Source organism: Notamacropus eugenii, chromosome 3, assembly GCF_028372415.1.
Source record: "Notamacropus eugenii isolate mMacEug1 chromosome 3, mMacEug1.pri_v2, whole genome shotgun sequence".
Classification (NCBI taxonomy): domain Eukaryota; kingdom Metazoa; phylum Chordata; class Mammalia; order Diprotodontia; family Macropodidae; genus Notamacropus; species Notamacropus eugenii.
Genome location: NC_092874.1, coordinates 372,302,868 through 372,316,975, shown reverse-complemented (window position 1 = coordinate 372,316,975; position 14,108 = coordinate 372,302,868). Strand labels below are relative to the sequence as shown.

General features: G+C 36.8%; 1 long non-coding RNA gene across 1 annotated transcript in view; it reads right to left on the bottom strand.

Annotated features, from left to right (window-relative positions):
* The window catches only part of LOC140497001 (uncharacterized), a 74,673-nt gene that overhangs the window by 48,828 nt on the left and 11,737 nt on the right, over window positions 1-14,108 (bottom strand). Inside the window, exon 2 of the long non-coding RNA XR_011964496.1 lies at window positions 4,187-4,282. This is a non-coding gene — a long non-coding RNA (uncharacterized lncRNA). The remainder of the gene's footprint in view (window positions 1-4,186; window positions 4,283-14,108) is intronic.

Sequence of the window (14,108 nt, the reverse complement as noted above, 5' to 3'; positions counted from 1 at the left end):
GGACAAAAGAGAAGATGGGGACAAGGGAAGGGAGGGATGATAGAAGAGAGGGCAGATTGGTGATAGGGGCAATTAGAATGCTCGGTGTTTTGGGGTGGGAGAGGGGACAAATGGGGAGAAAAATTGGAACCCAAAATTTTGTGAAAATGAATGTTAAAAGTTAAATAAATTAATAAAAAATAAATAAATAAAGCCTAGGTGAGAACAACCTAAAGAAAATCATCACAGAGTCATAGTGTGGGGTCATATAATGAGCAATAGATTTAGGGTCTGGAGATGTGGGTTCATAATCCTGGCTTTCCTTTTTGCTGCCTCTCTGACCTTAGGGTCAGATCTGGTTTTGTGTGCCCATGTATCATTGACTAGCTATTTTACTTAACTTGTCTGGGCTTTAGTTTTCTCATAAGTAAAACAAATGTATTGGACTAGATGTCTAAGGTTCCTTCCAGGTATCGATCTATAATCCTATGTGTAATAATGTTTTTAAAGTTAGAAAGCTTAGAGGTCAACCAGTGCAATCCCTCCACTGCATAGACAAATGAACTGATACCTAGAAAATGAAGTCACAAAACTATGATGCTATTGGCACATAAAATCAGATTCTGATTCCAATGCCAGTTTTACTTCTAAGAGGCAAAATCTTGTAGCCTCTGGAGAAGTCAGACACCCTTCTCTCCACTTGGAACTGTTGGTTCTTTCATCAAAAGCAGGGAGAAAAGAGTATTTTTCAAACCACATTTTTATTGTTGTTGAATTACGTTGCAGTCATCTCCAACTCTTCATAATCCTATTTGGGATTTCTTTGGCTAAGATACTAGAATGGTTTGCCATTTCCTTCTCCAGCCATTTTACAGATGAGGAAACTGAGTAAAATAGGATTATGTGACTTGCTCAGGGTCGCACAGCTAGTAAATCTTTGGCCACATTCGAACTCAGGTCTTCCTGACTCTAGACCTAGCTCTTTATTCACTGTGCCATCGAACTGCCCAACATGATAAAACAGAAATGTAAGAATGTAAATGTTGGGCAGTTGGGTGGCTCAGTGGATAGAGTGCCAGTCCTGGAGTCAGGAAGACTCGTCTTCCTGAGTTAAAGTCTGGCCTGATCCATAAAACTGATATAGAGCAGCTAGGCAGTACAGAGGGCTACACCTGGAATCAGAAGACCTCAGTTCAAATCCAGCCTTAGATACCTACTAACGGTGTGACCCTGGGCAAGTCATTTAACCTCTGTTTGCCTCCTTTTCCTCAACTGTAAGATGGGGATAATAATAGCACCTACCTCCTAGGGTTATTGTGAAGATTAAATGAGATAGCAATTATAAAGCACTTAGCACAGTGCCTGGCACATAGTAAGCACTATGGAAATGTTAGCTGTTATTACTGTTGTTTTTCAAAGTTGGCTGAGAATAAAGGTCCTTTCTTATCCCTGACATTCTGTGATTCTGTGTCTTTGTGTGTATGTGTATGCATACCATGTAATACATTTTAAATGGACTAGGAAATCACAAAATCACCACAAATGGCAGTAGAGTGTCACAGTTCCAAAAGAAATGTCTATTTTAGATAAGCCAAAGCTACCACTAGTTTAATTTGAAAGGAATATGAATTCAGATAGCCACCTATAATTGTTAAATTTCAAATTATATGTCATGAACATAGATAGATATGTCTATAGACAATTCTAGATATGCATATGACCTTTTAATTTTATCACCAGAAAAGTGAGGGGGTACCAATACCAAATCTGTAAACTTTAAAAATGCAATAATTTTACAATTCTAGAGAAGAGAATTCTATTCTGATCTAGTTATCAGAAGAAAAAAATTGAGTTATTTTAAAGTCTTCTATTAATTTTTCCCTTGGAGTAACAACTAAACAGAATAATTTAAATTCCAAGTCTCCAAAAATCTAATCATGAACATATTAATGAATTTAGATTTATGATTCACCATTTATTCATTTGCAGCAATGATATCTATCAAAATCTGAGTAATGTATATTTTAATACCATCTGGGAGATGATTTGAATAAGAAGGAAACCAACATATTTAAACATGAATTTCTGGTTTTTTGTCTTTTTAAAAATCTTTCTATATAATTTTCTTTGTAAATTTCTACTATACATTGTTCTCAAACAATAGGAAATGTTGCATATAAATATATTTCCTATGAAATATACATTGCTTTGCAAATACGAAGCACCTAATAAATATTACCATGTACTAATTCATTTATAATTTTATGTCATCTGGAGAAACTCAGAACAATTTCGGAATAACTGATGAAGGAAACCAGAGGCCAGTTGAGCTCAACGTCTTCCCAACCAAGCAGCCATATATTCCATATGCGTTGGCTAAAGTTTATATCACCAAGGTAAAGGCAAAAAAAGTAGAGGGTTTAATAAGTGACTTTGGGCAATAATAATTTTGAAAGAAGCAAACATAAATAAAGGTGATTCTAAACAAACTTACATACATAAAATGGGATGTAGATATTTTGAACTGAAGCATTTACAGGCATAGTATACAAGCAGAGAAATCTAATAGTAAATGTTTATGTACATTCTAAGCTAAGTCCCATGGAGGCCAAGAGGGAGGTTTTGGTAGAGTGTTAAATTATTTGTAGTAGGTCGCTAGAGAATTTGTTCCTATCTGTAGAAAAATTATAACATGTCTTGTACCTCTCCGTGAATTTTCATATGTAAGCCAAATTGCTTATACAACAATTCTCACCATCTTTTTGGAAACATAAAGCTATTATATTTCTCCTGTTCTTGAACCACTGTTCAGGGAAAATATCTGAGGCTTAGAAGGTCTCTGGGGCCTGTATTTTCATTTAGCCCTGCCCTCATGTCCTTAAGCTTGATTTGGAGCTGTCCTGAAGGAAATGGAACAGATTCTTAGTTTAGTTTCGACCTCAGCTAAAGGAAGGTCCCTCCCATGTTGCACTTGCTGTTGTGGTCTACCTGAGAGTCATGAAGAAAGACTGCATTTACCCACACTTTCTTTAGTTCGTTCATTCATTCATTCATGTTAATTGCCTACTGAATATAAAGCATTGTGCACTGGTCTTCAGAATTTAAAATGTGGATAAAACACTGGCCCTGACCTCATGGAGTTTATAGTCCAGTACAGGTACAAAATAGATACACAAACAAGTATAATACACAATATCGCAGATAGCAGAAAGTTGCAAAACAGATTATTTGTGGATAAGGACAGTTACTCAACCAACACACATTTATTAAGGGCTTATTATGTACTCAGCTCTCCTCTCCTATCTGTCTCCCCTCCCCTTCCTTCTCTTCTTCAAAGGAAGGTAAGTTTGGATGGCCAAAAGATGCCCAATTGACTTGGGTTTTTATTGGCTAATCTCCCTTCCCTTCCCTTCCCTTCCCTTCCCTTCCCTTCCCTTCCCTTCCCTTCCCTTCCCTTCCCTTCCCTTCCCTTCCCTTCCCTACTCTTCCCTTCCTTTCCCTTTCCTTCCTTCCACTTCCTTCCCTGAACCTTGAGCCTGCTACCTTCACAGTGATTATCAATGGTAACTGTTGCTGTTGCCCTCCCAGCCTGATGTCTTTCTTTTCCTTGCCTCATTAGAGGGGTCATGCCCTGGCTACTTCTTAAACAGGTCTATTCAATGAATGAGCCTTACCTCATCCTAAGTGAGTACCTGAATAGACCTTGGCCTAAAGGGGCCAAGGTCTCCCAGTGCATTCTGGGTCATCTCTAGTCATTCTGAGGAATATCAGGTCACTGGCTCTGGAGGAGAACCTGCACAGCCCTCCCTCACTCAAAACAAAGTCAAGTGCAAATCATGTCATCATTTCTCTGATGGCATGGTCTTCACTAGCAATGAAGGATGAACACAACCCAATTATGTTGTGAGATTCAGTATTATGCCAGATACTCAGGATACTATAGCAAAAGCGAAACTATCTTTCCCTCAAATAGTTTATATTCTATCAAGGCAGATAATATATATATATATATATATATATATATATATATATATATATATATATATATATAGTATAGTATAGTATATTACATTAAGGACAAGGAGGATTAAGGAAAGCTTTAATGGGGAAGGTAGCATTAGGGTTGAATTTTAAAGGAGGATTAGAAATTCAACAAACAATGAAGGCTGAGACAGGACTTTGTAAGCCAGGGCAAGCACGTATTTACGGGTGTTCCAGATGGGACTGTAGAACATGGAGAGGAACAAAAGGAGAGAAGGCTAAAAAAATAGTACGGTTTCTTGTGGTGGTTCCACTTGAATACCTGCCAAAAGAGTTGAAACTTTATTTAAAAGTCGGAACAATTTTTGTTAAGATTTATAGATTCTTTGCTTCTGCCCAGAGTAGAAAATGCTACAGGAAAACTCTTCTTTCATAAGTTCACCCTTACATAAATAATTTTAACAATGCCACAATACATCAATTGTTGATAAAGGACTATGCAAAACATACACACCTGTAACTAAACCACAGGTATTTGAATTAGCCAATTATTAAAATTCCAATTTAGTCGATAAACATTTACTGACAATTGTGCATGTATGAAATACTTTACTAGGCTCTGGAGAATAGGATATATTATAAAGACAATGGTCCTGACTTTCTAGGAGTTATTGTTCAGTGACTCATTTTTTTCTTAGTAACTGAAGGAAAATTGATGTCGATTTAAACTATTTTCTGAAATTGGACATGGTAAGTTCCTTAAATTCAGAGGGTGTGACATTCATATTTGATGACCAACCTTTGGTGAACATAGTGTGGTAAAACCAAATTTAGCCAAGGTGCTTTCATTTAGCTTTTGCAGATTTTACAGTTGAAGGAAATTTCCTGTCATATATAGAATAATATAATTTTATGTACTCAGCTCTCCTCTCCTATCTGTCTCCCCTCCCCTTCCTTTTCCTCTTCAAAGGAAGGTAAGTTTGGATGGCCAAAAGATGCCCAATTGACTTGGGTTTTTATTGGCTAATCTCCCTTCCCTTCCCTTCCCTTCCCTTCCCTTCCCTTCCCTGAACCTTGAGCCTGCTACCTTTACAGTGATCATCAATAGTAACTGTTGCTGTTGCAAGTGTTGTGAAAGGAAATTTTAAGGGCGTCTCATCCAAACCTTCTTTCTCAGAGAAGGAAGTTAAAACACTAAGAAATGTTGCAACTTAACTAGTCATACAAGTAATCAGAAACAAAGCTGGAACAAGCTGTCAGGTGTATCGAATCAGTCTATTTTTCTTTTAAACATACTACCGTGCAAAAATGTCAGGATGGGCCCTGTCAAAACAGGTCTGGTCATTTACAAGCATATCCTGGATTTTGTTTTTCTCTAAAGGGGATGATGAACAATCCTGAATGACTAAAGAAAGATAAAGTGCTTATAAAATAACATGAAAAGAAATTACATCTGTCCCCTTTGTGATGACATCATCATCACCGGTCATAGAAGAAGTATAATTAAGCAGTAAACCTGGGAGTGGTTCCACCGTGACTTGATGTTCTTAGAAAAAGAATGAAAAGAGGGGAATAAAAATGTGGTACGGGAGAGAAGAGAGAAGGTTAGGGAAAATCATTTCACTTTATTGTAGAACTCTACATAAAGGAGGGAAAGGATAAGGAGGTGGGGCTGCTGATACTTGAACCTCAGTTTTATATGAACTCATCAGAAAAGGAAAGAATACACACACACAGAATGGGTACAGAAATGCATTTCACTCAATAAGGAAATAGGAAGGGGAGGGGAAAGGGAGAAGGGAAACTTAGAGTGCAGGCAGATAAAGGAAGGCAATAGCCCTAAGCAAAATAAACTCAAAATAAAGATGTTCAAAAATATTCATAATCCTTTCTGAAGTATCACAGAATTGAAAACTGGGAGAGTTTGGGGTTTTTCTGAATAAAAAGGACATATAAATATGGTGGAATACTATTGTACTATAAGAAATGATGAGAAAGGGATGGTTTCAGAGAAAACTGGAAGACTTGTATGAACTGATGCAGAATTAAAGGAGCAGAGCTAGGAGAAGAATTTATACAATGATAACAATATTGTAAAGACTTACGAAATTGATCAGCATAATAAAAAAACACAATTCCAGAGGACTAAGGATGAGGCATGCTACCTAACCCCTTAGAGAAAATGGAAAGATTTAAAGTATGACACATATATATGCATAATTATGTATATGTGGATATACATATGTACATATTCACATATATACATGCATATGTAGTTTTTTTAGTCATATGTGTGTACATGTGGAAAATAGCCCACACAGAAATTTCTTTTGCTTGACTGCACATGTTTTATAATATATGTTTTCTTTTTATTTCTTTTTTAGTGGGGGAAGGGGAAAAGGAGCCAAGGCATATTTTTGTTGATTAAAAAAATTCAATTAAAAAAAAAAACAACAAGGTAAATAATGAGTGAGGTGAGCAGACACCGGCTGGTTTTTGATTGTTTGGTGTGGTGTAAAGCCAAATAGTATTTATTTTCCGCTTGTGTTTAAATGATTATATTATCCCAGCATTAGCAATCATAGTCCAGGTTTTATCATTTCTAGTATAGATATTGTTAGGTATGAGAGCCTCATTATTAGAGGAAAAACACTTTGGTAAATATGTTTTAAAAAAATATTAATATAAATATTCCACGCTAAGATATCAGTATGGAATAACTGATACAGAATCTTCCTATTACAAAATGTCTCACATATCATTATCTTCAATGGAATAGCTCAGTAGTCCCTATTATAGTTAGGTAATTGGGCTTCACTAATCCGAATAGTACTGTGTTTCATATCACCAAAAGCTGATTATAGAGTATGAATAATAAGATTAATATTGACCACAATATTGATACAGTCAATTGTTTCCCAACAAAATATAAACATTCCTAGAATACCATAATTATATTTATGGTATATCATATTTAAGTTAAAATCAACATCAACAGGGAAGAAAGAGTCATGTTTTGTGCATATTTTCATTGTTCCATAACCAGTTTATTGATGATCTAACTTTTCAGTGTCTCTGCTTTTCCTGATATTCCTGTCACTGACCACTTCAAGCCTCTAGAACTAAAGTTTACATAACATGGCAGAATAAAACAGGGTAGCCAGTTTTTCCAGGTTCTCTCAGTATCCAGGGAAGAACAATTCTTTTGATGATAGCAGTATCCTTTGCCTTCAAATTGTTTAAGAGTTTTTTCCCAAAAGTCAACTCTGGGAACTGAGAAGGGAGAAAAAAATTCATCTTCATCAGGTATATGGTGAAAATGGGCTATGTGCATATTGGTTGAATTGAATGAGATTACAGAAAGATATTTTGGTGGCCATGGTTTACAGTCTTATAGTATTTTTTCAGCTACACATGCCTATATTGTGTCTTCTGAATCTTTGCAGATGACAAAGGACATGCACCAAATGCAACTCAAATATGTACAAATTGCCAAAAAAGTCGAGCTAATAAGAAGAGAGGAGAAGGTAACTGATGAAAACAATTGGTATACTGTAGTAAGAATTAGAACTCCTTTATAACTTTAGTCTAATTTATTAGGTAGCATAAAATTTACCTTAAATTATACTTATTGTAGACTTCACAATGTAATGTGTCCTCAAATTACTATTCTAGCTTATATAATCACTGAATCTTGGGCCTCAGAAGCCTCCAACAAACTCAAACTGACATGTGAATAAGATCTCTTTTTATAAAATTCCCAACATGACATCTAGTCTTTACCCTAAGACCTGTAGTAGTGGAGAACCCATAACCTCCCAAAGCAGTCCATTTCTTCTTTGAAGAGCTATATTTATTTGGAAGTTAGGAAGGACCTCAGAATCCATTTAGGCCAACCCATCTCTAAATCAAAGTTTTAGCAGCATCCTTGGCAAATCATCATCTAACTTCTACTTGAAGACATCCAAAGAGGAAGAAGAACTAAGGAACACCTTCCTATCAGAGCTGTCCAAAAGTAGAATGACTACCTGGGGGCAGTACATGCATTATGTGGTGATGTACAAGAGATAGAAATGAAGGCAGCTGCCTGAGGACAAATGCAATACAGTGACAAGGTGCTGTATAAGAGGAGCATCAGCAAGCAAAGTTCAGGAATAGTTGAGGCTTATGATGAATGCTATTAGTAAGAGCAAAAATAATCATAATAGCAAGGATTTATATTGCACTTGAAAGTTTGCACTGTGGCTTACAAATATTATCCCATTTCATCCTCATAACACTGGTGCTACTATTATCCCCATTTTATCTGTGAGAAAACTGAGGCTCCCCAGGATCACATGGCTGAAAATTTATGAGGCTAGATTTGAATATAGGTCTTCCTGACTCTAGATCCAGCACTCTATTCATTATTCCACTTCACTGCCTAGCTGAGGAAAAGTGGAAGACAAATTGTTTCTCAGACTACTAAAAAGAATAACCTGAGTATATTTTGAGTGGACATATTTTTGCTGTCCTCAGTTAAAGTAACCTTCCAGTAAGATTGAAATTTGTTTTAAGTAAAAGTTAAGAAAATGGGCATATGATTCATTTATTTATAGTGGATTTTTATATAATCTCAGACATGTTATAGTGACAGATGAAAGCTTCTGTGTGTGTATGACAAATATGACAAATTAAGAAGGAAGGGGGGGGAGAGAATAAGCATTTATATAGTGCTTACTATATGCCTGGCAATTTATATTTTCTCATTTGATCCTCATAGCAACCCCATGGAGTAGGTGTTGTTATTATCCTCAGAAGAAACTGAAATAAACAGGAGGATAAATGACTTGCTCTGTCTGAAAAAATCTGAAGCCATGTCTGAATTCAAATCTTCTTACTCCAAACTTAATGCTCTAACCACTGCACCACCTAGCTTTCCATAAGGTTGAAATAGCTTTTATTAAGCACTTGCTATATGCCAGATACTATACTAAGTCCTTTAAAGTTGAGACTATTCTGTAAGTTCCTAAGATGGGGTGGCATTTAGCCATTGGAAATATTGCTCTTTTCATTGTCATATGGGAAATGTCCACCCATACACCCCAAAAACAGACATATTTACATTGGCATAGGATTAAATGAGTTCATAAATTTTTGAAATTTTAGAGCCTAACACTTTCATGTAAAAAGTGAAAAAACTGTCGTAGTGATTTCTCCAAGGACATTGAGACAGTAAATAACTAGAAGCTACGTATACATATACATACATATATATATGTAATATAACATATATATATAATATGTGTGTGTATTGGCTATATTGACTATTCTGTGAAGTACTCCAGATAAAAACATGTAAACCAATTAATTTCAAAAAGGGGCTTGGCTCATTTCTTGGCTCTGCTATTTATTAATTGGATCATTTTGAGAAGTTTCCCCTTAATGTATCTTAGTTTCCCCATCTTCAAATTAAGAATACATCATCACTGTCTTCACGTATTTAAAGAGATTATCCCTTGGTAAAGAAATTTGTCTTTTCTGTTTGGTCCTAGAAGACAGATGTGGGAGCCATGGGTGAGAAGTTTCAAAGAGGTTAATGCAAGATTACCTAACATTTGAAGTTATCTAAAAGTGGGATGGACTGCCCAGGGAAGCAGCAAGTCCCCTACCCTCCACCCCCATCAGAAAGAAGTCTTCAAGCCAAAACTGACTGACCATTTGTCCTATTGTAGCATCAATGTGATACATACTGTAGATGCTATGGAAATGCAGGCATATTTCCAGGGTAAATTCCCAAAATATAAACTCTCTTCCTCAAAGACAAAGCTAAAAGATTTATTCAGATACCAGAAAGCCAGATCCATCACAGTAATAAAGAACTCTATACATATGATCAATACAGGAAGCATGGCCATCCCCAAGCCTTCCCTCCCTCATACCTCCCCACAAACTCCCTTAGGCAAAATCACTCCCTCTCTCACTCATGCTAGCTGCTCTGCTCTGCTCTCTCAGCTCTGCCTCACTCTCTCTTCCTGCTGAACCCTTCCTGCTCCACCTATTCAGCAAACTCCTCCCACCATGGAACTCAAGCTATTGGCTGGGCTAGAGCTCAAAATAGGTCACATGGACCTATTACAGGGCAGGGAAGATCTTCAAATTCCCTTACTATTATACATATATATAGTAAAGGAAATTATTTTTCAGGCATGATATCAGAAGACTGGATGGCTACTGGAATCCTTTTCAAAACTGAAATTTTGTGATTCTAAAATTGTCTCATATGATTCTTTAATGCTTTCTTTTTGTTAATTCCTTCTTTAACAGAAAATTAAAAAAAAAAACCCTGATGGTTCTGTTATATATTAAAGTATCATGATATGATGAAAAGATTCAAGGGTGCTTCAAATATTTGAAAGGCTATCATTTGAAGGAGGGCTTAGATGTGTTTATTTGACCCTAAAGGGCAGAATTAGATAGATAGATAGATAGATAGATAGATAGATAGATAGATAGATAGATAGATAGATAGATGATAGATAAATGGAAAAATAGAAGGAAAGTTACAAAAAAGTAAATTTTGATTTGATATAAAAGAATTCAGAACAATTAGAGCTGTTCAAAAATGAAATGGATTTCCAAGAGACGTGGTGGCTTCTTCCTCCTTGGAGATCTCCTAACAAAGGCTGGATGATCACTGTTCAGCAATATTAGAATGGGAATGTTTTTGTTTTTGTAAATAAGTTAGACTAGATGACTACTAAATTCCCTTCCAACTCTCAAATTCTGTCACTGTGATTCTGTGATTGTTTACTGAATTAAACTTCAAATTCCTCAATTAGAGCTGTCCAAAGTGGAATGGACTCTCTAGAGAAGGAGGGGGTTCCCCTCTTCAACAGAAACTCAATGATCACTTAAATATTTTATATTGAGATATTAGTTTGACTAAATTGTCTCTGAGATCCCTTCCAACTCTCAAATTCTGTTATTCTGTGATATTATTTAACTTTGCTAAGAGTCAAGAAAAAATAAGGGAAGAAGACTGAGAAGCATGCATCAGTGTAAGGGTCACTGGGGTACTAAAATGAATAGAACATTTGCCTACAAAGATCTTGGACTTTTCACATCCTACTCAAGTGTGGACTGTTTTGGTCACCACATTCATCACTCTACTTACTCACAAGGAGTTAAAGAGAATTACTAAATAAAATGTGATTTAAGGAAAAATCCCTTGAGTTTTGAAAGAGCAAGAAAGATCATCAGAACCAAAATACATGTGTACAGAGGACTGTTGGGGTTTTATGTTTAATGTTAACTTCTGTTAAAGCTCTGTGTTTAAGCTACTCAGATTAGATTTTTGAAGCCAAAAGGTAACCTTTCCAAGTCTGATATGTGTGCACATTGATTAAAACAAGAGATGCCCTCTCCTGTTACTATTTATTTTAAGGCAGGTGGTGATTACAGTTTGGCTGAAGAGTGACTTACTCTTCATCTTCAAGTACATGGAGTGTTAGGAGGTACAGAGTTAATAACTTCTCTTCATTGTCACTTGCAGTAGAACAATAAAAAGGAAATGGGCTAACATCAATGTAGAAAAGAGAAAGGTTAGAAGTCATTTTTAACTCTGAGTGTTGTTACCTATTAGGTTAAGATGCCAGGGCATTCATAAAGGGTCCTATAGGATCCTATTAAGTGATAGCTTATAGCCAGCCTGTCAAAACGAATAACAAACAGTTCCAGGCTATTGCAATGGGAAGGCTCTGAAATATTTTTTCTGCTCTAAAGAATGTCTTCAGCAGCAAGATAAAGACACTAAGAGGGAGATTCGAAGCATACCAGGAGCAAGTTGACAAGAAAAACAGATCCTGGCAAGATACAATAAAGGTAAAGTAAGCATGTAAACTTCACCCAGGAGAGCAAAGGAAACCTTTTATTTTCAAGTGCCATTAAATTGTGTAAACATATATAGGCATAGGCAATGAACCTGTGATTTCATTGGTACGGAGAACTCCCAGGTAAAGATAATATCTCTACTTTTGCAAGTCTGGATTTTCTCTAAAAGTATTGCCCAGAGCATTGAGAAGTTAAGTGAGATATCCACGGTTACCTAACCAATAAATGTCAGAGGTCAAACTTTGACCCAGATAGTCTTCCTTACAAGGTTGATTCTCTAGCCACTCTGCCCTGTTTTCTAGGCTCATCTAGGTGTCATTCTCAATTCCTCACCTCTTAAATCTCTCTCACCTCTTAAATCTAATCTGTTGCCAAGGTCTTTCAATTTTACCTTCATAATAGCTCTCACTTATGTCCCTTCTCTCCTCTGACCAACACCACCTTACTGCAGGCCCCGTCCCCTCTCTCCTGGACTTTGGCAATAGCCTGCTGGTGGATCTGCCTGCCACAAGGCTCTCTCTGCTCCTGTCCATCCTCCATTCTGCTGCCCAAGTGATCTTCCTGAAGTACAGTATCACTTCCATACTCAATAAACTCCTGTGGCTTCCTATTGTCACCAGAATCAAATATAAAATCTTCCATTTGGGGTTCAAAGCCTTTTATAATCTGCCTCTGCTCTCCATCTTTCCAGTTTTATTACACTTTAAGCCTTGGCTTGTAATATGCAATCCATTGACACTGGTCTCCTTGATGTTCCTCAGTAGGATACTTCACTGTCTGAATTTTCACTGTCTGTCTCCCTTGCCTGGAAGAGTCTCCATTCTCATAATCACCTCCTGGTTTCAAGTCACAGATAAAATCCTACCTTCTACAGGAAGTTTTTCCCACTGCCCCTTAATTCTAGTGCCTTCCCTGTGTTTATTTCCAATTTATCCTACATAAATCTTGCTTGCACATATTTATTTGCATGTTGTCTCCCCCATGAGACTGTGAGCTCCAAGAAAATATGGACTGTCTCTTACTTTGTTTTGTGTTTCTAGTGCTTAGCTAGCACAGTGCCTGGTATGTACTAGGCATTTAATAACTACTTAATGACTTTCACTCTACACAGGCTAATAGACAGCAGAGAAAGATTGCAATTTCAAATTCCTTTACTTCCCCCTCCTTCCCTTACCCCTTTAGATTGTCCTTTAGGACCGGGATAGTGTTTTTGCCTTTCTCTGTAAGACCTAACTTAGCACTATGCCTGGCCCATTGTGTTTAATAAATTCTTAGTGATTGACAGTCTGCCTGATGGACTAGACAGTCATGAATGAGAATGGAATTTGAAGTAAGTAGCCAATGAAAAATATTTAAGCAAAGGAGTGATATGATACATAATGAAGATTAGCCTGGCAATAGTATGAAGTTTGGATGGGGAAGGAAGAAAGATCTGTTAGGAGGCTATTAGTAGAGGATAACAAAGACCTGTTAATACATGAAAAGGAAGAAGGAAGGAGTATGACAAATAATCTTGAGACAGAATTCACTGGATTTGGTAACATTAGATTTGATGTGGTTAGTGCAAGTAAGAAGAAGCAAAGATAACATAAAGGTTTCAAACATGGGAGGCAGGGTGAAAGACGCTTCCATTTCCAGGATTAGTGATGTCAAAAGCAGAGTGTTAACTAGGGTGGGACAGTTTTGTACTATGGCATCAGAAGTTGAGGGAACCTGATGACATTTTTGCCACATCAGCAGTTAGAAACAACTGAGCTTGGAACTTAGTTTGAAAGGGTTATCATTTAAATAGGCTACTGGTGGGGCACTTCCTCCCATCCACCCACCAAGACCACATCCTAGGCAGGCTTCTCAGACATGCCTCCAACTAGTTCCTTCTCTGATGACCCCCAAGAACAGGTGATTTCTCAAGGTTTGTGGCTCCTCCCTATTTAGAAGTATTCTGGAATTCTGGTCTATTTGGGGTCTTCTATCCCAAGGTCTGAAGTATCCCCCTAAAAAGCCTCCTTCTGACAATATGCTATGTTGAATTTGTTTTTTAAAGTTTATATGAGGATATCTTTTATGTTTTTTGCCCTTGTTTGAATGTTTGTACCAGGTTCCAAAATTGTTCATTATGGCTTGTGTCAGGAAGCAAATCATTTCAAAGATCAATATAAAAGCCTTAGCCATACTTCTAAAGCTAAATGGAACTGTACCGTAATGGTCAGTTGGTACAGTCCTCTCATATTACTTACGAGGAAACTGAGGCCAGAGAGAAGAAGTGATTTTCCCAA